The sequence below is a fragment of the Mauremys reevesii genome, linkage group 4 (genome assembly GCF_016161935.1).
Source record: "Mauremys reevesii isolate NIE-2019 linkage group 4, ASM1616193v1, whole genome shotgun sequence".
Taxonomy (NCBI): Eukaryota; Metazoa; Chordata; order Testudines; family Geoemydidae; genus Mauremys; species Mauremys reevesii.
Window position 1 is genome coordinate 119,773,100 of NC_052626.1, and position 21,824 is coordinate 119,794,923.

Sequence of the window (21,824 nt, forward strand, 5' to 3'; positions counted from 1 at the left end):
GGGTTTCTTTAGGTATGTTAGCAACAAGAAGAAAGTCAAGGAAAGTGTGGGCCCCTTGCTGAATGAGGGAGGGAACCTAGTGACGGAGGATGTGGAGAAAGCTAGTGTACTCAATGCTTTTTTTGCCTCTGTCTTCACAGACAAGGTCAGCTCCCAGACAGCTGCACTCTGCAGCACGGTATGGGGAGGAGGTGACCAGCTCTCTGTGGAGAAAGAATTAGTTTGGGACTATTTAGGAAAGCTGGACGAGCACAAGTCCATGGGGCCGGATGCGCTGCATCCGAGGGTGCTAAAGGAGTTGGCCGATGAGATTGCAGAGCCATTGGCCATTATCTTTGAAAAATCATGGCGATCGGGGGAGGTCCCGGACGACTGGAAAAAAGCTAATGTAGTGCCCATCTTTAAAAAAGGGAAGGAGGAAGATCCAGGGAACTACAGGCCAGTCAGTCTCACCTCAGTCCCTGGAAAAATCATGGAACAGGTCCTCAAGGAATCAATCCTGAACCACTTAAAGGAGGGGAAAGTGATCATGAACAGTCAGCATGGATTCACCAAGGGCAAGTCATGCCTGACTAACCTAATTGCCTTCTATGATGAGATAACCGGCTCTGTGGATGAGGGGAAAGCAGTGGATGTGCTATTTCTGGACTTTAGCAAAGCTTTTGATACAGTCTCCCACAGAATTCTTGCCAGCAAGTTAAAGAAGTATGGGCTGGATGAATGGACGGTAAGGTGGATAGAAAACTGGCTAGATGGTCGGGCTCAACGGGTAGTGATCAACAGCTCCATGTGTAGTTGGCAGCCGGTATCAAGTGGAGTGCCCCAAGGGTCGGTGCTGGGGCCGGTTTTATTCAATATCTTCATTAACGATCTGGAGGATGGTGTGGACTGCACCCTTAGCAAGTTTGCAGATGACGCTGGGAGGAGTGGTTGATACGCTGGAGGGTAGGGATAGGATACAGAGGGACCTAGACAAATTAGAGGATTGGGCCAAAAGAAATATGATGAGGTTCAACAAGGACAAGTGCAGAGTCCTGCACTTAGGACGGAAGAATCTCATGCACTGTTACAGACTAGGGACCGAATGGCTGGGCAGCAGTTCTGCAGAAAAGGACCTAGGGGTTACGGTGGACGAAAAGCTGAATATGAGTCAACAGTGTGCCCTTGTTGCCAAGAAGGCTAATGGCATTTTGGGTTGTATAAGTAGGGGCATTTCCAGCAGACCGAGAGATGTGATTATTCCCCTCTACTCAGCACTGGTGAGGCCTCATTTGGAGTACTGTGTCCAGTTTTGGGCCCCACACTACAAGAAGGATGTGGATAAATTGGAGAGAGTCCAGCGGAGGGCAACAAACATGATTAGGGGGATGGAGCACATGACTTATGAGGAGTGGCTGAGGGAACTGGGATTGTTTAGTCTGCAGAAGAGAAGAATGAGGGGGGATTTGATAGCTGCTTTCAACTACCTGAAAGGGGGTTCCAAAGAGGATGGATCTAGACTGTTCTCAGTGGTAGAAGATGACAGAACAAGGAGTAATGGTCTCAAGTTGCAGAGGGGGAGGTTTAGGTTGGACATTAGGAAAAACTTTTTCACTAGTAGGGTGGTGAAGAACTGGAATGGGTTACCTAGGGAGGTAGTGGAATCTCCTTCCTTAGAGGTTTTTAAGGTCAGGCTTGACAAAGCCCTGGCTGGGATGATTTAGTTGGGTTTGGTCCTGCTTTGAGCAGGGGGTTGGACTAGATGACCTCCTGAGGTCCCTTCCAACCCTGAGATTCTATGATTCTATGATTGGGAGTCAGGACTCCAGAGTTCCATTGCTGGGGATTTAATACTTTCCCGCTATTGGAAAGTGCTGGGAGAATCCCCTAGCCAAAGCTGCTCTGACAGTGCTAAGCAGCATCTGACCATTCAAGGTCGGAGTGCACTGCCCAGGAGGAGGAGTGTTTGGCTCTGGGGTTTCACTTCAGCCCAGTCTAGAGAGAGGGGCCCAGCCATGGAGTTTGACTCAAGAAGACCAATTCTCCAATTTGTTAAGGGCGTTTTGAATTCCAATCCTGTGCTCCAAAGTGCTTGGTGTCAGTTGCAAATTTTAGAAGCATGCTCTCCACTCCATTTTCCAAATCATTCACGAAACTATTGAATAGTACCGGACCCCGGACTGATCCCTGCCGGACCCACTAGGTGCACCCTCTCCATTGGACAGCCAGACATGGAGAAGGGCTCTTGGAGTCTGGGCTTTCAACCAGCTCTGCACCCACGTGACACTGATTGCATCTAGACCGAATTTCCCTCGTTTGCTTGTGAGACTGTCCTACAGGACTGTGTCAAAAGCCTTAGTAACACCGAGATAGATCCCATCTACTGTTTACCCACCTCCACTAGGCTTGGAACCCTGCCAAAGAAGGAAAGAGGATTGGTTTGGAATGATTTGTTCTTGACAAATCCATGCTCACCAGTCCTAAGAACCAAAGTAGGTGCTGCTGACAAACTGATTGTTTATAATATATTCCAGTATCTCTCCAGCTATGGAAGTGAGGCTAGTTAGTCTGTATGTCCCAGAGTTCTCTTTGTTCCCCTTTGAAAGATAGGTCCTGTCTTGTTCATGGATGGAAAGATGTTCTTTTTCAGGGATCTCAGACGAGAACTGGGGCACAACACCTGGTTTGTTAAGGCCACAAAAACAGAGGCAGGAACCTCTTCTCTTCTGCTGGCAAAGAACCCCAGGTACCTAAGAGACAGGGACTCACATCCCTGAATGGGCTTTAAAAAAGGCAGTGGTTAAAAAGTTTGGCCCCGACCATTTCTTGTTTCTGCAGACTAGACATTTTAGCAAACTTTAGAATTCCTTGGTGCTAAACACCGTGAAACTCCCCTTTCTCCTTCACAGAGGGCTTCAACGCCCCTTATCTCACTCAGGCTTACTACTGCCCAGAGTTCAAGAATTGTCCCTGTTCCCATTGGACAGATGGGGAGGAGCCTGAGGTACAGAGAAGGGAAGTGACCTACCCAAGGGCCTACACAGCAAGGCAGTGATAGAACCAGAAAGAGAAGCCACCAGTCCTGACTCCTGTTCTAACAAACAGCAAAACCCGCCAGAGGCAGGGATAGAGCCCAGGAATCGAGATGGTGGGGAAATTTCATTGAAACCGTTTATGTCAGAAAATACCCTTCAGACTAAACCAGTTTGTTTCTCGAAATCAAAACAAGTGGGATGAAAGTTCTTTGCAAAAATATTTTGTTGCAAAACAAAAGCATCTCCTGTTTGTCAGAGTGTGTTAAATTGTCGCATCGCACACAAGGAGGAAACACTTAGATCACAAACAATAGATAAGATGCTTCAGTCTGAGCTAAGTAGTTGCTGCTCTTAATAATTTCAAAATAAAAAAATACAAATCAAATGGACTATTTCAGCTATTCTATTATGTCATAATCTAATAGGAGTAAACGTGATAGGACACCTCATATTATGCACTACTCCCAGTGACACTCTCCAATGGATCCCCATCCTCCACCCACTGTGAGGTAGGTAGGAGCGGATCATTATTATCCCTACTTGAAAGAGGGAGAAGCTAAGGCTGAGAAAGAAGAATTGACTTGTCTTAGGCCTGGTCTACACTAGGAGGTTATGTCGAATTTAGCAGTGTTAAATCGAATTAACCCTGCACCCGTCCACACAACGAAGCTATTTAGTTCGACATAGAGGTCTCTTTAGTTCGATTTCTGTACTCCTCCCCGACAAGGGGAGTAGCGCTAAATTCGACATGGCCATGTTGAATTAGGGTAGATGTGGATGGAATTCGACGCTAATAGCTCCGGGAGCTATCCCACAGTGCACCACTCTGTTGATGCTCTGGACAACAGTCCGAGCTCGGATGCTCTGACCAGCCACACAGGAAAAGCCCTGTGAAAATTTGAATTCCTTTTCCTGTCTGGCCAGTTTGAATCTCATTTCCTATTTGAACATCATGGCGAGCTCAGCAGCACTGGCAACGATGCAGAGCTCTCCAGCAGAGGTGTCCATGCAATCTCAGAATAGAAAGAGGGCCCCAACATGGACTGACTGGGAAGTCTTGGATCTGATCGCTGTGTAGTCTGTGCTGATGAGTCTGCGCTGATGAGTCTGTGCTTTTGGAGCTGCGCTCCAAAAAACGGAATGCGAAGATCTACGAGAAGATCTCCAAAGCCATGACAGAGAGAGGATACAGCCGGGATGCAACGCAGTGCCGCATGAAAATCAAGGACCTGAGACAAGGCTACCAGAAGACCAAAGCGGCAAACGGACACTCCGGATCCCAGCCCCAGACATGCCGTTTCTACGAGGCACTGCATTCCATTCTAGGTGCGGCCGCCACCACTACCCCACCACTGACTGTGGACTCTGAGGATGGGATAGTGTCGACGGCCGGTTCCTCGGAGATGTTCGCGGACGGGGAAGATGAGGAAGGAGATGAGGAGGACAAGGCAGTCGACAGCGCTTACAGCGCTGATTTCCCCAACAGCCAGGATCTCTTCATCACCCTCACGGAGATCCCCTACCAACCCTCCCCAGCCGTTAACCCGGACCCTGAATCAGGGGAAGGATCAGTCGGTAAGTGCTTTAAACATGTAAACATTTATTTTTAACAGAACAGGAATATTAACTATGTGAAAAGAAGGTCAATATGTACGGGGATAGAACAGAAATCCTCATGGGAGATCTCCACGAAGCTCTCCTGGAGGTAATTGAAAAGCCTCTGCATGAGGTTCCTGGGGAGAGCGGCCTTATTGCGTCCTCCGTGGCAGCACACTTTTCCACGTCAAGCTATCATCAGGTACTCGGGTATCATTGTCTCGACAAGCATGGCGGCATAGGGCCCTGGTTTTTGCTGGCTTTCGCGCAGCATGCAGTCTTTATCTGTGTCACTGATCCTCATCAGGGTGATCTCACTCATGGTGACCTGCTTTGAATTAGGGGAATGTTAGTATTGGGACTGCTTGCCTGTTCCTTTACATAACTGTAACCGGCGGTTTACAGCCATGCGGTGGAGGCGGGACAGGGGCAGCATACAGGGATCTTTCCCGGGGACAGCCACGAGGGGGTGGGATAGGGGCAAAGTTCATGCTTTCCGGATTGCCGGCAGCAGGAACTGGCCAACGCTAGGAGCATTGCTTTGACCATGAAAGGAGGGCACTGCTATAAATTAAGTTTTAAGCAGCCAAAAGTCTACGGCTTACCATGTCTGCCTGCTACACAAATTCTGCTGTCCTGCCCCGCTTGTCTGATCTCCACTGCAAGACCCCAGGCACTGAATGCAAAGGCCGAAAAGTCAACCTTGTCCTGAGTGCGCATGAGATAGGTGCTATGCATGGTCTTGTTCACAGAGACAGACTAGACTATGTTCATTGTTCGCAAAAATGTATCTTTGTAAGGAATTCACTCCCTTTTTCCCATCACACAGCTGCGACTGTCTCCCGACCTACCCCGGCATCTCCCTCACAGAGGCTGGTGCAGATTAGGCGGCGAAAGAAAAGGACACGGGACGAGATGTTCTCAGAACTTATGGGCTGCTCCCGAGCCGAGGCGGCCCAGCAGACCCAGTGGAGGGAGAACATGTCGCAGTACCAGCACTCACACAGCGAACAGGAGGACAGGTGGCGGCAGGAAGACCAGCAGGCGACTCAAACGCTGCTTGGACTAATGAGGGAGCAAACAAACACGCTCCGGCGCCTTGTGGATGTTCTGCAGGACCACAGGCAGGAGGACAGAGTCCCACTGCAATCTATCTCTAACTGCCCTCCCCCGCCACAAAGTCCCATACCCCCCTCACCCAAAGTACCAAGAAGGAGGGGCGGCAGGGGCCGTGAAAACTGTCACTCCACCCCTGCAGAGTGCTCAAGTACAAGAAGGCTCTCATTCCCAAAATTTTGATAAGTCCTTTCCTTCCCGCCTCACCCAAGCCCCCGTCCCAGTTTCATCCCCTAACTGTCTAGTTGATAATAAAAAATACTTTTCTGTTAATTACTGTTTCCGTCATGTTCTTTTAGAGGAGACTGTGTTTGAAGGGGGGGAAGGGGGTTGGTAATTGGACAGGACAGTCACCTTTACCAGGGTACAGACACGGGGGCAGGTTCAGCAGCAGGTCACACACACAGTGCAGTCAGTAGGCACCCTGGTCGGTCTGGGAGGTGGTTTTCATGTTCTGTGTGGGGGGGGGGCTATGTGACGTTGTGGCGGGGGAGGGCGGTTAGAGATCTTATGCAGCGGTCCTAATCCTGGATCACAGAGCCATGCAGCCGGGGATCTGTAACTGTCCTCCCCCGCCACAAAGTCACATAGCCACCACACACAGAGTCCCGAAAAGGAGGGGTGGCAGGCTCCGTTGAAACAACCAGTCCGCCACTGCGGACCGCTCTAGGAGCAGGAGCCTGTCATTCCTTGAGTTTAGAAGCGGTCTTTACATCACTACACACCCTACCCACCACAGTCTGCGTCCCAGTTTCAACCCTTTACCGCGAAATCAGTAATAAAGAAAACGGTGTTAATTAACAAAGTTCCATGTATTTTATTTTTAAGCGTGTGTTGGAAGGGGGGGAACAAACTTAATAGTCACAGGTTACCCTGCTCACTGAGGAACCTAGCTTTCAAAGCCTCCCGGATGCACAGCGCTTCCCGCTGGGCTCTTCTAATCGCACGGCTGTCTGGCTGAGTGTAATCAGCAGCCAGGCGATTTGCCTCAACCTCCCATCCCGCCATAAAGGTCTCCCCCTTGCTCTCACAGAGATTTTGGAGCACACAGCAAGCTGCAATAACAATGGGGATATTGGTTTCATTGAGATCCGAGCGAGTCAGTAAGCTTCGCCATCTCCCCTTGAGACGCCCAAAAGCACACTCCACCACCATTCTGCACTTGCTCAGCCGGTAGTTGAAGAGTTCCTTGTCACTGTCCAAGGCGCCTGTATAGGGCTTCATGAGCCAGGGCATCAGCGGGTAGGCTGGGTCCCCGAGGATCACTATAGGCATCTGCACATCCCCAATAGTTATTTTGTGGTCCGGGAAGAAACTACCTTCCTGCAGGCGTCTAAACAGACCAGAGTTCCTGAAAACACGTGCGTCATGAACCTTGCCCGGCCACCCGACGTTGATGTTGGTAAAGCGTCCCCTATGGTCCACCAGTGCTTGCAGCACCATTGAAAAGTAGCCCTTTCTGTTAATATACTGGCTGGTCTGGTGGTCCGGTCCCAGGATAGGGATGTGAGTTCCATCTATAGCCCCACCGCAGTTTGGGAATCCCATCACGGCGAAGCCATCTATGACGACCTGGACGTTTCCCAGGGTCACTGCCTTTGAGAGCAGTAGCTCAACGATTGCGTGGGCTACTTGCATCACAGCAACCCCCACGGTAGATTTGCCCATGCCAAAGTGGTTCGCTACTGACCGGTAGCTGTCTGGCGTTGCAAGTTTCCAGAAGGCTATGGCCATTCGCTTCTGCACAGTCAGGGCTGCTCGCATCCAGGTGTCCTTGCGCTTCAGGGCAGGGGACAGCAACTCACACAGTTCAAGGAAAGTACCCTTACGCATGCGAAAGTTTCGCAGCCACTGTGATTCATCCCAGACCTGCAGCACTATGCAGTCCCACCAGTCTGTGCTTGTTTCCCGGGCCCAGAATCACCGTTCCACACCATGAACATGACCCATTGCCACCATGATGTCCATGGCGTGGGGTCCCGTGCTTTGTGAGAGGTCTGTGCCACTCTCACACTTCATGTCCTCACCGCGCTGCCGGAGCCTCCTCGCCCGATTTCTCAGCATCTGACTATGCAAGAGGTGGACGATAAGGTGCGAGGAGTTGACAACGGCCATAAGTGCAGTGATGATCGCAGCGGGCTCCATGCTCGCAGTGCTGTGGCGTCCGCGCTGTCACTCACCAGAAAAGTACGCGAACAGATTTCCTGCCAGCGCTTTCAGGGAGGGAGGGCGGGAGTGACGGTTGAATGACGCCAGTTACCCAAAACCACCCTCAACACAATTTTTCCCCCAGCAGGCATTGGGAGCTCACCCCAGAATTCCAATGGGCAGCGGGGACTGCGGGAACTGTGGGATAGCTGCCCACAGTGCACCGCTTCCAATGTCAATGCTTGCCCCATTAGTGTGGACTCACAAAGTCGAATTACTGTCCTTAGTGTGGATACACATGTTCGACTTTGTAAGGTCGATTCCACAAATTCGAGTTAAGTTAAATCGAACTACTCTGGTAGTGTAGACATACCCTTAGTTTTTATCTCAAAAGGTAACATCCTCATCATCTCCCCCAAACACCCTGGGACCTGCCCAAATTATTAAAATACCCTCAAACCGAGAAGGCCAGAACAGTGACCCACAGCTAGTGTCTAGGCCAAGCTGTTCGGAAGGAGGCAACTTAAACATTTTCTCCCTGCTTCCCTTGGCAAGGTCTGACTGAGAAAACAAAATTCCCCAAACTGAAAATTTTCTGCTGAAAAACCAGTACTAGTCTGCTTGGGGACTTTGGTTTGAATGTATTATTGTTATTCTCTTCTGCTTTCTGAATCAGTTCAGTCTTTGTCCTCCAGGTGTTTCCAGCTGCTGAGTTGTAGGGGAGAGAGGCCAAGTCATGATGTCTCTTCCCCTCTTTCATAGTTTCTTCCAACTTGCTAGGAAGCTCCTTTGCTGCCATGTGAGTCAAGCAGTGTCCATTGTCGCGTGCTATCTCAGAGAAGTCTGCATTGTACACGGTTCCTGGGATAGTCCTTGGGAGTGTGGATACCTTCAATGGGCCAGCAGTGAATCTGGCTCCTCCATTGTCGCACCTGAAAGGCTGGTGGTGGGCATTTCCCAACCTCATAACATATTTCAGTAATGCACACAGAGCAAAACTTCATAACTTCCCAACCAATGCGAGCACACACAATCCAACAAGATATTAATGTTCAACAGATCAAGACTTTTGAAATCATACCTCACAAGGCAGACCTTGTACAAACCAAGTCATCATTATATGAGAGTGGTGAAGATGGGGCTTCCAGGTGCTGCTTTGAGCAGAGCATGCCACACCTGGGCTTACATTGCAATGGAGACATACCCTTAGAGTCCATCTCTCCTGGGATAAAGATGGCAGCAGGGCTGGCCTGGGTCATCTTACTTGGGCTCCTGGACGTAAAGCTGAGGGGCTAAAAACTGTGGTGCCGATATTTGTGTTCACGCTGAAGCCTGCGTTCAGAAACCCTTGCCCCTCATGGGGCCTCAGAGGTTGGGCTCAAGCCCATATGTCTGCACTGTAATTTTATAGAGGTTGGGAGGGAGTTTAGCAAGTGGAAATGGTAAAACCACACTGAGGGGACTGGACCACTGACCTATCAGCTCTTAACACCCAAACTTTCAGTAACTCTATCAGTGCCTGTGAGTGTAATTTAAGCCATAGGTCCATCTAGCTCTGAATCTTGTCTTCTGACAGTAGCCAATATCAGGTGCCCCAAAAGCCACTCCCCAAGGCACCACTAGGAGTTGAACCCAGGATCTTCTGTTTACAAAACAGGTGTTTTAACCAGTTACACCATGGTGCCTGCTGTTACTTAAAGCATTGTGTCTGCTCATACCTGACTCTCTGCCAAGCCCCACTGGGCCCTGACAAGTATTGCTCATGTTTGGCTTCTGTAAAGCAGAGGAGCAGGTGAAGTTTTGCTCCCAAGATGTGTGTGTGATTCTTTGACAGGTCTATACTACAAAATTAGGTTGGTGTAATTACATTACTTAGGCTGGCAATGCAGTTGTATCAACCTAATCCCAGTGTAGATAGCAGCTCAGCTATCAGAACTTTCTGGAGCTATGAAAGGGGAGGGTCCCAACTTCTGTAGCAGGAATGCAGGGCAGGAGAGTTCACGGCAGGCATGGTGGCATACTGGTGGAGGCGAGTTATGGTGATATAATGAGCAGCAGCATTTACACTGACAATTTGTCACTTTAAGTTTGCTGCAAAAAGCTCTCGTCGAGGTGGTTTTATTTTGTCACCAAAACAGGGCAGTTTTGTCGCCAGATGTGGCATTGCAGTGTGTACACCAGCCATAAACTGCCGACTGAGGGAGCGTTGTGTGTTTTTTCACACACCCGAGCAACATAATGATGCTGAAATAACTTTGTAGTGCAGACCTGGCCAAAGATTCATACACACAGAGCTTGCAAGGAAAACCTCACCTGCTCCTCTGCTTTGCAGAATCCAAACACATGCAGAGCTTGTCAGGCCCCAGTGGGGATGGCAGGGAGTCAGGTATGGGCAGACACTGTGTCTTAGTCACAGGCAGTTATCATGGTTTATCTTCCTAAAGCATCTGTTTTGTAAACAGGAGATCCTGGGTTCAGCTCCCAGTGGTGCCTTGTTGAGTAACTCTTGGGGTGTTGTCAGAGTGCTACCGGTATGGTGCTCTGCTTTCTCCAATGTTGATATCACTCGGCTGCATGTGTGTGCTCCCTCTGTGTGCTGTCCCAGCTCTGCGCAGATAGCTGACACAGCAGACCCGACGAGAACCCCCCAAAACCACAGAGTCTAGTAAGATGCAAAGTCACGTCGACTAGGTTTATTGCGACATTGGACACAATGGCAGAGCACCATACCGGTAGCACACTGACAACATGGGGCACCTGGTATTGGCTACTGTCAAAGGACAAAACACAGAGCTAGATGGGCCTTTGGTCTAGCCCAGGGTGGCTGTTTTTTAGTGTTTAAATTACACTCACAGGCACTGATAATAGAGTTACTGAAAGTTTGGGAGTTAAGAGCTGATAGGTCAGTGTTCCAGCCCATCACAGATGACCCCCTCCCTCTGGGACAGGGACAGGTCTGGGTTCTCACATCAAATGGCTCATTGTGGCTGCCAGAATCTGTGGGCAGCTCATTTAGTTTCCACCGAGGGTTGAGTCCTGCTTCATGCACCATGTGTGAGAATGAAAATCCTAAACCGCCCTTTGAAATAACAAATGCAGCAGGATGTGTTATTGTCCCTGCCCCAAAGCAGACAGACCAATGGAGAAATGCCAATGAGTCCAGGGTAATACTCCACTGCCATTTTACCTTTTTCGCTTGCTAAACTCCCTCCCTAAGAAATGAAACACAACAAGCTTCTGAGCACGTTGATTCTGCACAGTGAACGAACCTGACTCCCGTATCATGAAAAGCCAAAAAGCTGTTTCTTTCTATGCCTGGGAGAAAAGAGTTCCAATCATTCCTGCCTGTTTACTTTTGAATTATTTTACATTATAAAGAAAATTGTAACAAAATTAGTCTGAACTTGAGCTGCCTGTTATTAAAAGTTGGTTCCCAATTCAGTTCCAACTGCCCTGCGAGAAACACCCCCAGGTCCCTGCTCACCCCAGGAAGAGGAAAAAGAGAAACCCCCACTTAGCACTGCCCTTGGCTCCAGGCTGCTGTCCCAGGGTACGGGTGGGGACTGATTGTTTGCTGCTGAGGAGGGAGCCAGCAGAGGCCTCTGGTGCTCTGCTCCCAGCATCTGCCCGGCCCAGGCTGTCCTCTGCCTCAGCTGCTGCTCCCGGCCTGCTCTAGAGTCAAACATGCTGGGCCCCCAGGGGAACAGAGGCTGGAACAGGTCAGCAGCCTGGGTTGGGCTGGGAAGATGCTGGGAGTTCTCGTTCCCTGAGAACTGGCCTGGCTCCCTTTGCAACAGCAAACAAACCAATTCCATGTCCCCTCCCCAGAAAAGCCAGCCTGGAGCCAAGGGCAGCAGGGGACGATTCCCTTTAGTTCCCACTGAGGCAGGAGAGAACCCAGGGTGTTTCTAGCAGAGCTTATGGAACTGACATGGGGAAACCAGCCTTTAATAACAGGCAGTCCAAGTTTAAGCTAAATGTTTTTAACAATTTCTACAACATTAAATAACCCTTCAATCATTGTGTCACCATCCATAAAATTGCTTCAGCCTTATAGGTTCCCAAGTGCACTACTAAACATCTCTTCAAATCCAAGGGAGTGGAGATCAGTCAGTTTTCAGAGTCATCCTACATAAAAGAACCATGTTGTGGTACATACTGGCCCCATCATGTGGCCATCGCCTTTCCCTCCTCTCTGTTAAAAGTTTTAGTATTTTTCACAGAAACTTTCTTCCCTCAGGAGAGACCTGGGAACCAGGGCTGCCAGCCACACAAACACCTTTAAGAGGAGGCATAACCTGTCAAAAAATGATCTCCCTTCTTCATTTCAGTGACAGCCTGAAATGCTACTTATTCCAGCAGAGCCGGAGGATTGAAAGCAGCTACATCAAGCCCCTGTGTAGCTAGCAGGAATGAACAAAAACACTCCCTTGTATCTGAAGAGATGTTCAGTTTTAACCTTGGTAAACTACAAGACTAAAGGGAAAGGCAGTGGTGGTGTCAGATATAAAGAGTGAAACATGAAACAATCATCATAGTTATGCCCATAGTGACTGCAAAATATTTCTATATACTTCTTATTATCATCAGTGTATTATTTTCTTTGGCATCTAGACATTGACTAGACCTTGACCAAGAAATTTGGATCTTGATAAAATAATCAACTACCCCTCGTTAAGGTAATGGACTTGACACCCACTCGGGTGTCTCCACGCAGGTACTAACATTGGCCGCCTTACAGACATAGCTTTTAATCAGGGCAATACATTGATACAAATTCCCGTTAAATAATTCCTCAGCCTGAGTCCTTCACCCACATTCCTTAAGGCACTGGGCCACCATGTGAACATTTCATTTCCCTCCTCAATTTCCCACAGAGACACAATTTCCTTTGCACTGATCCATGAACAGGAAAACCTCCCTGTGTCTCTTGTCTGAGCCAGGGCATTCAATTCCATTGAAACCTTCTCTCCTGCAATGGCAATAGTCAGACAGAGGGGACGCGGCCACTTTCACCTCTGACAGGAGATATTGACTCAGCTCTTTCTTTATGCTGCTGCTGTTAGTCCATGAAACATCAAGGGTGGAATGCAAGGCTGAGCTCACGCACCAACCCCCTGAAATATTTCAGTGCCCCAGAGAAATCCTGACCCTGGCTATTGGAATAATATGGTGGAGATTCAAATAGGAACGGGACTGTCTGAATTGTCAGTGTGGGGAATGAACAACAGTCTATAGACTGTGTTGTTAACCACAAACACACTCTAATCGTGTTTCAACCAGAAGGGAAATGGGCAGGATCTCTTGCTGTTCAGCCATGGACATACTTACACTAATGCACAGCCATGAGTGTGCTGGGGAAGCTGGTTTGAGCCATTTGAAGTGACAATTCTGTGAGAACAGAATCATTGTGTAGTAAAGCAGCTGCACATCAAGTAGTTGTGACCAAGTGGTTAAGGCGATGGACTAAAAATCCACTGGGTTCTCCCCATGCAGGTTCAAATCCTGCTAACTACAGGAGCATTAGTGTGTTGTCATCGCTGTTGTCTTAGTGCCTAAGCATCCATGGAGCCCAAACTAGAGTCAGATCTGCTCTCACTCTGAGGCTGTCTATACTTAAAATGCTGTTGTGACACTGCTATAGCACTGTGGAGAAGACAGTTGCTACAGTGAGGGGAGGGGTTTTCCATCCCTGTAATAGCTGCATTGGCAGAACAGTCTTTCCTTTCATTTAGCACTAACCATGGCTTAGGTCAGCTTAATTATACTGGTTCTGGGGTTTTTCACACCCTGAAAGATGTACTTGTTAGAGGGTTTATCCCATCACCCTCCCATTCCCTGGTCCTTCTCGCATGACCAGAGAGCAGCAATACACGAAGTTCAAAGGTGCAAACAATTTGATGTTTATTGGAGTAAACTTCCAGCAAGCAATGATTCCAATTTCCTTCCTCAGTATCTCCTTTCCCAGCTCTGACACCACAGGGGCTTGCCTGTGTCCCTGTTCCCATTCCCTGTTCCTATTCCTCCCCTTACCAAAACATAATTCCAATTCCCCTACCCCCATTCCCATTGACTTCCTGATTGACTGCAGACTATATAGTAAAACTTGAGTTCAGCTTAGCTATATCTTAACCAATCATTTTACTGAAATGTAACTAACCAACAAATTAATTATACAGCAGACTGAAACAATCACAGCACCAGACGGAGATTATACAGACAAGCAATAGGAAAGTGGGGACTACAATGACAGAACAACAAATAAATGAGGATTTCACACCCCAGCTATTGATAAGTGAGTTGTTGCCAGACAGGATGCTATCATGGTAGAGGTTGTGTATGCTGGTTGCTTAACTATCTGGCTCCCAGGGCAGGATTTTGAGGTTCACCATTATTTTCTCAGAATGCCAGTGTCCATCTTTTGTTCACTTAAAATGTGAGCAGGGAGATTACAACACCTCAGAACTCATGGAGCTCCAGGAAACGTGTAACTTTAGGTCTGGGTGAGTGTGTCTAAAAATCAGCTGTGTTGTAGAAGGTCTCTAGGAGTTGAAAGAGATGTGCCATCTTGACCTCCATAAAGAGTTCATCAACTATTAATGAAAACTAGGGTTGATAAGTTACATTCTTTGTAGTGTTAAGATGGTGGACTGGTCTAAAGTGCTAGTTTGAAAACTCTTTTTTTCCCTATCTCTTGAGTGTTCTGGGCTCTGTCCACTCCCTGAGGGGCTAAGAGCAGAGAGTGCAGGAACCCCTGTGCTCAGGGTCACAACCTGAGCCCAAACCAAGCCACTGAGACAAACTCAAATGAGGCTTCCTCCAGCAGGATCACAGAGCAACACAAAGAAAACCCATGAGGAACAATCCTCCTCTGCCTTCATTTAACCCATTGCAACCCTCTCAGCAGCCCACTCTTGCGGGAAGGACACTGAGCTGATAGGAGCTCTGGCATAGAGACCAAGGGAGGGGTGTTGCTCCCCCTCACTGATCACATTCTGACTCCGTGTAACGGGGCTCTGAGCTTTGCCATCTTGTGAGTTCTGTGTCCTCAACTAGCAGCCAAAGTGCTGAACCCCCCTGGACCCTTCTGCTAGCAGCATGGTGATTGCACAACAGCTACAAACCCTTTTTCCCTTCTCCTTGTCCTCCTCCGCTTCCCCAGCCCTTCCCCACAAATGGTTCTATCAGGCGCTGGAGGGATCTAAGGACCTGCAGGTTTCCCTTACCCACCTCTTAAGGCAAACAGTGATTACCTTCTCTGACACTCCTGGGCCTGGGCTTCTTTTGAGTTTTTCCCCAGGGGTCCTGATTCCCTGTGAAAAATGTGTGTGTGGCACCAGCTTGTCTTCCCCCTCTCTGGGAGCTGAGAAGCTTTTTCAGACTCTCCCCCACTAGATGAGTCCAACAGCACCTCCCCATGGTGGGAGAATCCTAAATTCCACCCTTCCACCTTGGTTACTCTGACCAGCTGATGGCGACAGCATGCTAAATCAACCCCAGCTCTCTGGTCTACTGGTCCCAGTCTTGTTAACTGTTGGAAATGGACCACAGCCACCCTAAATGAATTGGCCTCATTAGCACTGACCTTCCCCCCCAATTTGTAAGGCAACTTCCATCTTTTCATGTGCTGTGTATTTGTACCTGCCTACTGTATTGTCCACTCCATGCGTCTGATTAAGTGGGTTTTAGCCCACCAAAGCTTATGCCCAAATAAATTTGTTAGTCTCTGAGGGGCCACAAGGACTCCTCATTTTTTTAAGGAAATAATGTTATTTCAAAAGGGAAAAGTGGTCTCAGGGGAGGGGCAGAGAGGTGTGAGCAGTGGGCAGGGCAGGTCTCAGGGGAGAAGCAGAGAGGCGTGGGTGGCAGGCAGGATGGGTGTCATGGGAGGGACAGAGAGGTGTGGGTGGTGGACAGACCTTGGGGCAGAGGGTGTAGAGGCACGAGCAGCAGGCAAGGAAGCCTCATGGGAGGAGAGGAGCAAGCAAAAGGTGGACCAACAGTTCTCAGCGAAAGAGGCAGAGCAGAGGCAGGAAGTGGCCAAATGGGAGCAAGGGTGGAGAGCAAGCAACATGGGGTGGAGTGGGGGAGCCGTGCTAGGGTTTGGGTACCGATGGCTCCCCCACTTCTGGGGAGCTTCCAGTGCTCACACCCAGCCTCCCCTAATGAAAGAGTCGTGGGCCACCTATTCTCTGGGTCTTCACTAAGCCTGCATCTCCCCAAGCTCTGTTAATGGGAGAAGCCCTCCTGTTGACACAGTGCTATCTACACCAGGGTTACATTAATATAAGTGCATTGCTCGGGGGGGAAGGGAGAGTATCATTTTAAAAGTCTTGACCTGTTGAACATTAATATCGTGTTGGATTGTGTGTGCTCGCATTGGTTGGAAAGTTATGAAGTTTTGCTCTGTGTGTGTTACTGAGATATGTTATGAGGTTGGGAAATGCCCACCACCAGCCTTTCAGATGCAACAATGGAGGAGCCAGACTCACTGCTGGCCCATTGAAGGTATCCACACTCCCAAGGACTATCCCAGGAACCGTGTACAATGCAGGCTTCTCCGAGATAACACAGAGACAATGGACACTGCTTGACTCACGTCGTAGCAAAGAAGCTTCCTAGCAAGTCAGAAGAAACTATGAAAGAGGGGAAGAGACATCATGACTTGGCCTCTCTCCCCCACAACTCAACAGCTGGAAACACACCTGGAGGACAAAGACTGAACTGAACTGATTCAGAAATCAGAAGAGAATAACAATAATACATTCAAACCAAATTCCCCAACCAGACTAGTATTGGGTTTTCAGCAGAAAATTTTCAGTTTGGGGAATGTTGTTTTCCCACTCAGACCTTGCCAAGGGAAGCAGAGAGAAAATGTTGGAGTTGCCTCCTTCAGAACAGCTTGGCCTAGACACTAGCTCTGGTTCACTGTTGTGGCCTTGATCAGGATGGGAGTATTTTAATTATTTGGGGAGGTCCCAGGGTGTTTGGGGGAGATTATGAGGATGTTACCTTTTGAGATAAAAACTAAGAAATACAGGACTAGAGATTTTTTTTTTAAGAAATCCGGGATTTAGACTTTTTTTTTAAAGCAACAAGAGTGTCTGAGTTTCTCAGACTTTTTTTTTTTTTTTTTTTGCAGGAAGCAACATTGTTTGATCTGTCATTGTACCAAAGGGGGAGATGGTTGTCTATAAAGGAGGCGTGAAGACTAAAAGCATCCAACGAGGATGGGATTTGAACCCATCCATGCAGAGTACAATGGAATAGCAACCCATCACCTTAACCACGCAGCCACCTCAGCAGAACTGTCAGGGAAAGGATAGGAGGAGCCCCCTAGCAGGAAGTGAGAGCTCCTCCAGCCCTGGGGCTGACATGGGGGAGACTTTTCTGGGGGGCCCAATTTGGCTGGAGCCCCTAGTCATGGGCCCCACTGCCCCCTTGGTGACGCAAGGTTTGGGGAGGCTGAGGCCCCCCGAGCCTCCATTACATGCCCCCCAGGCCACCACTGCTCAGTGTGTGGCCAGTCTCCCTGTGTTCTCTGCTGTTCGTGCTGGGGAGCCTGGCCGGCCTTAGGGGTGGGGCCCCCTGGCAGCTGCCCAGGGCTCCAGGGGGTCAAAGGGCACCATGTGGCAGTGCAAAGGTGCTCACTGCTCTCCCCTGCCCCAGAGCTCCTCTGTGGCCCCATAAAGGGTTGTGGGGAGCGAGGAGCAACACTATGTGCTCCATGCGTCCTGGTCACTGTCCCCACCTGGGCTATGCTGTGAGGGGAGCATCAGAAGCTGCTGCTCTCTACCCTCCCCTTATGCAGCCCGGCCGAGGAAAGTGACCTGGATGCAGGGAGCTCGGATGTCGCTTCTCGCCCCCACCCCAGCCCCTTGGGGTGCCCGGAGGAGCAGCGTTCCAGGGAGGAGTGGGCAGCAATGCCAGCTGCTCCATGCACACAGGTTAGTGTCCCCATGTGGGTGCAGGAGGGGTGCAGGGGTTAGGGGTGAAGGGGGTGCAGGAGAGGGGCAATGGCTGGAGGCACAGGAGGGGCACAGGGGTTAGGGTGAAGGGGGTGCAGGAGAGGGGCAGTGGCTGGAGGCACAGGAGGGGAGTGTGGGAGTTAAGGGCAAAGGGGACACAGTGTAGGGGTTAGGGCACAGGAGGGGGCAGGAGTTAGGGGTGAAGGAGGTGCAAGGGTTGGGAGTGCAGGAGCTAGCGGTAAAGGGGGAGGGGGATCGTCCAGGGGCAATGGGGAAGTGCCAAAGTACAAGTTTTGCCCTGGGCACCATTTCCCCTAACGCTGGTCCTTGGTAATGTTATATCCCTGGGGCAGCCGGTTTAGGAAGAAATCACTTGAGGCCAGAGAGCAGACAGCTAACCAAAACCTCCATTTTATTTACAGAGACAGAGAGCTCACTCAGCCGGTTGAAACCGGCTGAGCTATCCCTTAATAGTCTAACTCAGTTGCCATAGTAACAAAACCCATGACAACCAAATACACAACATATTCCTCCCCCCCTAATAAGAACATCCCCTAAATAAAACACACACTAAACTAGAGAAGGAGGGTAGACTGCCTCCATTCCCGGCTAAACCCTGGGGATTATTTTGCCCCATAACCGTGGGTTCGCCCTAACTAAAGATCCAGCCGATGAGGAGGCCTTCTGTCTCTAGGTGGATTACGGCGAACTTCTGGTGTTGTTGCACCCGAAAGTACTAGGGGCTCAGGGTCCGCAGCACGAATAGGTGAGGAGGTGGTATCAGCTCGTGCTGGGCAAAGGGGTATCTCAGCTGCCGGCAGTAATGGAGAACAGTCAGGAACAGGTGACTCATGATTCGGTGTCTCACCAGGAGGGGTGAAGTCAGACCCCTCAACTGCAGATGGGTCCTGTAGACTGGCATGACCTGGCAACAGCTGATCTACATGTCGCCGCCAGGTAAGATTCTCTGCAGTCCGGACTGTATAGGAAACAGGTCCTGTTTGAGTGATGACTGTGGCCGGGACCCATTTAGCTCTGGAAGTATAATTCCGAGCCAAAACTGGCTGTCCTGGGCTAAAGGTTCGGTCTTTTGCTCTGGGTGCCCGTCTGATGACTTGATATTGCTGCTGATGTTGCACAGTTTGTCTGGGTTCAGAAGGTTTCAGCAGATCAAAGCAAGTGCGCAGCTGTCGTCCCATCATTAGAAAGGCTGGGGAAGCCTGGGTCGTAGCATGAGGTGTGTTTCTATAGGAAAGTAAGAAGGTATCCAGACGCTTTTGAATGGAGTGTTGTCCCTTTGCTGATTTCAAAGCGTTTTTCATTGTCTGCACAAATCTTTCAGCTAATCCGTTGGTGGACGGATGATATGGTGCTGACGTGATGTGGTGTATCCCATTTGCCTTCATAAAATTTTGAAACTCCTGAGAGACGAACTGCGGTCCGTTGTCGCTCACAAGTTGTTCTGGCAGACCAAAACGACTAAAGAGTCCTCGTAGTTTTTGGATAGTACTCTCTGCAGTAGTGGACTGCATTATAGAGACTTCTGGCCATTTAGAATGGGCATCTACTGCCACCAAGAACATGCTTCCTTCAAGGGGGCCAGCAAAGTCAACGTGAATACGTTGCCACGGGTTTTCAGGCCAGTCCCATGGGTGTAGGGGTGCCCACTGGGGTGCATTTCTTACACCCTGACATGACATACAAGCTTTTGCCTTCTCTTCAATAGCACTGTCCAATCTAGGCCACCAAAAATAGCTTTGTGCAATTTCCTTTATGCGCACTATTCCACAGTGACCGGAATGTAGCTGTTCTAACATCTGTGATCTCAGGGGTGGTGGAATAATGACACGCCTCCCCCACAACAAACAACCAGATTGGACCGATAACTCCATCCGCCTGGACATGTAGGGAACAAGGTCGGGTGAGACCGAAAAGGTTTGTCGAGATTTTCCATGCATCACCAGGTCCATAACTTGGGATAATACTGGGTCAAGGCGGGTTGCCTTCTTTATCTGAGTAGCAGTGATGGGTGTATTCTCTACCTGTTCAAAGTAGAAGATTTCCTTTTGGGCACTATCTTGATGTTTGACCGGTAAAGGCAACCTTGAGAGGCCAAATGCATTGCCGTGCAGAGTGGATTTCCGATATTTGATTTCATATGTGTGTGCAGAAAGTATCAATGCCCAACATTGCATACGACTAGCAGCTAATGGGGGAATGCCTGTGTAGGGTCCAAAAATTGATGTCAGAGGTCGATGGTCTGTAAGAAGAGTAAACTTTCGCCCAAATAGGTACTGATGAAACTTCCTAATTCCAAAAACAATTCCTAATGCCTCACGTTCGATTTGGGCGTAGTTAGTTTCTGCTTTGCTTAGAGTGCGTGAAGCAAAAGCAATAGGTCTTTCTTCTCCCGAAGGCATAATGTGTGACACGACCGCTCCCACTCCATAAGGGGAAGCATCGCAGGCCAATTGCAGGGGTAAGGACGGATCAAAAGGCGTTAGAATTTCAGAATTTAACAATGCATCCTTAGCTTTGTTAAATGCAACATCACAGGCTTCAGTCCACTTCCAGGCCTTGTTCTGCCCAAGGAGCTCATGAAGTGGTTTTAGCAGTGTGGCTAACTGTGAGATGAACTTCCCATAATAGTTCAGTAGTCCTAGAAATGAGCGCAGCTGGCTTACATTTCGAGGTGGGGGAGCCTCCACAATAGCTTTAACTTTTGCAGGGGCCTTATGAAGACCTGCAGAATCGATGATGTGTCCCAAATATTCAACAGAGGGCTTGAAGAATTCACACTTGTCTTTGCGAACTCATAGGCCATACTCTTCCAGTCTTTGTAGGGTAGCCTCTAAATTCTTTAAGTGATCCTCTTCATTTCTTCCAGTGACCAGGATATCATCCAGATAGCACTGAACTCCTGACAAGCCACACAAGATCTGGTCCATAGCCCTCTGGAACAGGGCGGGAGCCGATGTGATTCCGAAGGGTAGGCGACATTATCGATATGAGTCACAATAGTCAACAGCTCTTGGGACTTTTCATCGACGTGCATCTGTAAATATGCTTGACTCAGATCAATCTTACTGAACTTTTGTCCCCCAGCCAGGCCTGCAAAGAGGTCATCGATGCGGGGAAGCGGGTATTGCTCTGCACACAACACTGGGTTGACAGTGACTTTAAAATCACCGCAAATCCGGAGAGAGCCATCTTTCTTTACTATTGGAACGATAGGAGTGGCCCATGAGCTATGGGTAACTGGTATTAGGACTCCATTGGTGACCAGGCGCTCCAGGTCTGCTTCAACTTTTGGCCTGATGGCATATGGCACAGTTCAGGCTTTCAGATATTTTGGTGGACTGCCAGGTTTAATGTTCAATGTCACAGTGATTCCCTTCATACTTCCCAAATCATCTCCAAAAACAGCAGCATGTTTCCTTAGTATAGGGGTTAGACTGGTTTCTTCTTTAGTCATCCGGTGCACTTCTGCCCAGTTCAGCTGAATCTTCCCAAGCCAAGACCTACCCATTAAGGCTGGGTAGTCACCTCTCACCACAAACAGTGGCAATTTAGCCGCCTGTCCATTGAGCTCCACCTTAACATCAATAGTGCCCAACATGGGCACAGCTTCACCTGTATACGTCTTCAGAACAGTTTTTATTGCCTTAAGCGGAAGATGCTGTAGCTTTTCCTTATACACAGTCTCAGGAACCAGCGAGACAGCTGCACCGGTGTCTAGTTCCATGCGTATAGGTTTGCCCTCCAATAAGGGGGTTACCCAGTATTCATGTGAGCCCGCTGCCAAAGACAAAGCATGCAGTGGCACTGCCTCTTGTGAGGAGGTGTCACCTTGATCATCCTGGGTCTGCTCTAGGGTATGCAAGGTTCCTCTTTTTGTCGGCCAGACCACAGGCCTCTTTTTCTTTTGTTTACAGGCATACTCGATGTGTCCCTTTGCCACAGTGTCGACACACCAGGTCCT

At 49.2% G+C, this 21,824-nt stretch overlaps 1 protein-coding gene and 1 non-coding gene across 2 annotated transcripts in view; both read left to right on the plus strand.

Moving 5' to 3' along the window:
• Positions 1-21,824, plus strand: part of LOC120404793 (zinc finger protein 850-like) — a gene marked incomplete at its 5' end in the record, with an annotated part of 508,632 nt that overhangs the window by 382,164 nt on the left and 104,644 nt on the right. The window lies entirely within an intron of this gene.
• On the plus strand, positions 13,310-13,391 carry TRNAF-AAA. Its single transcript has one exon. It is a non-coding gene; the product is annotated as a tRNA-Phe (tRNA).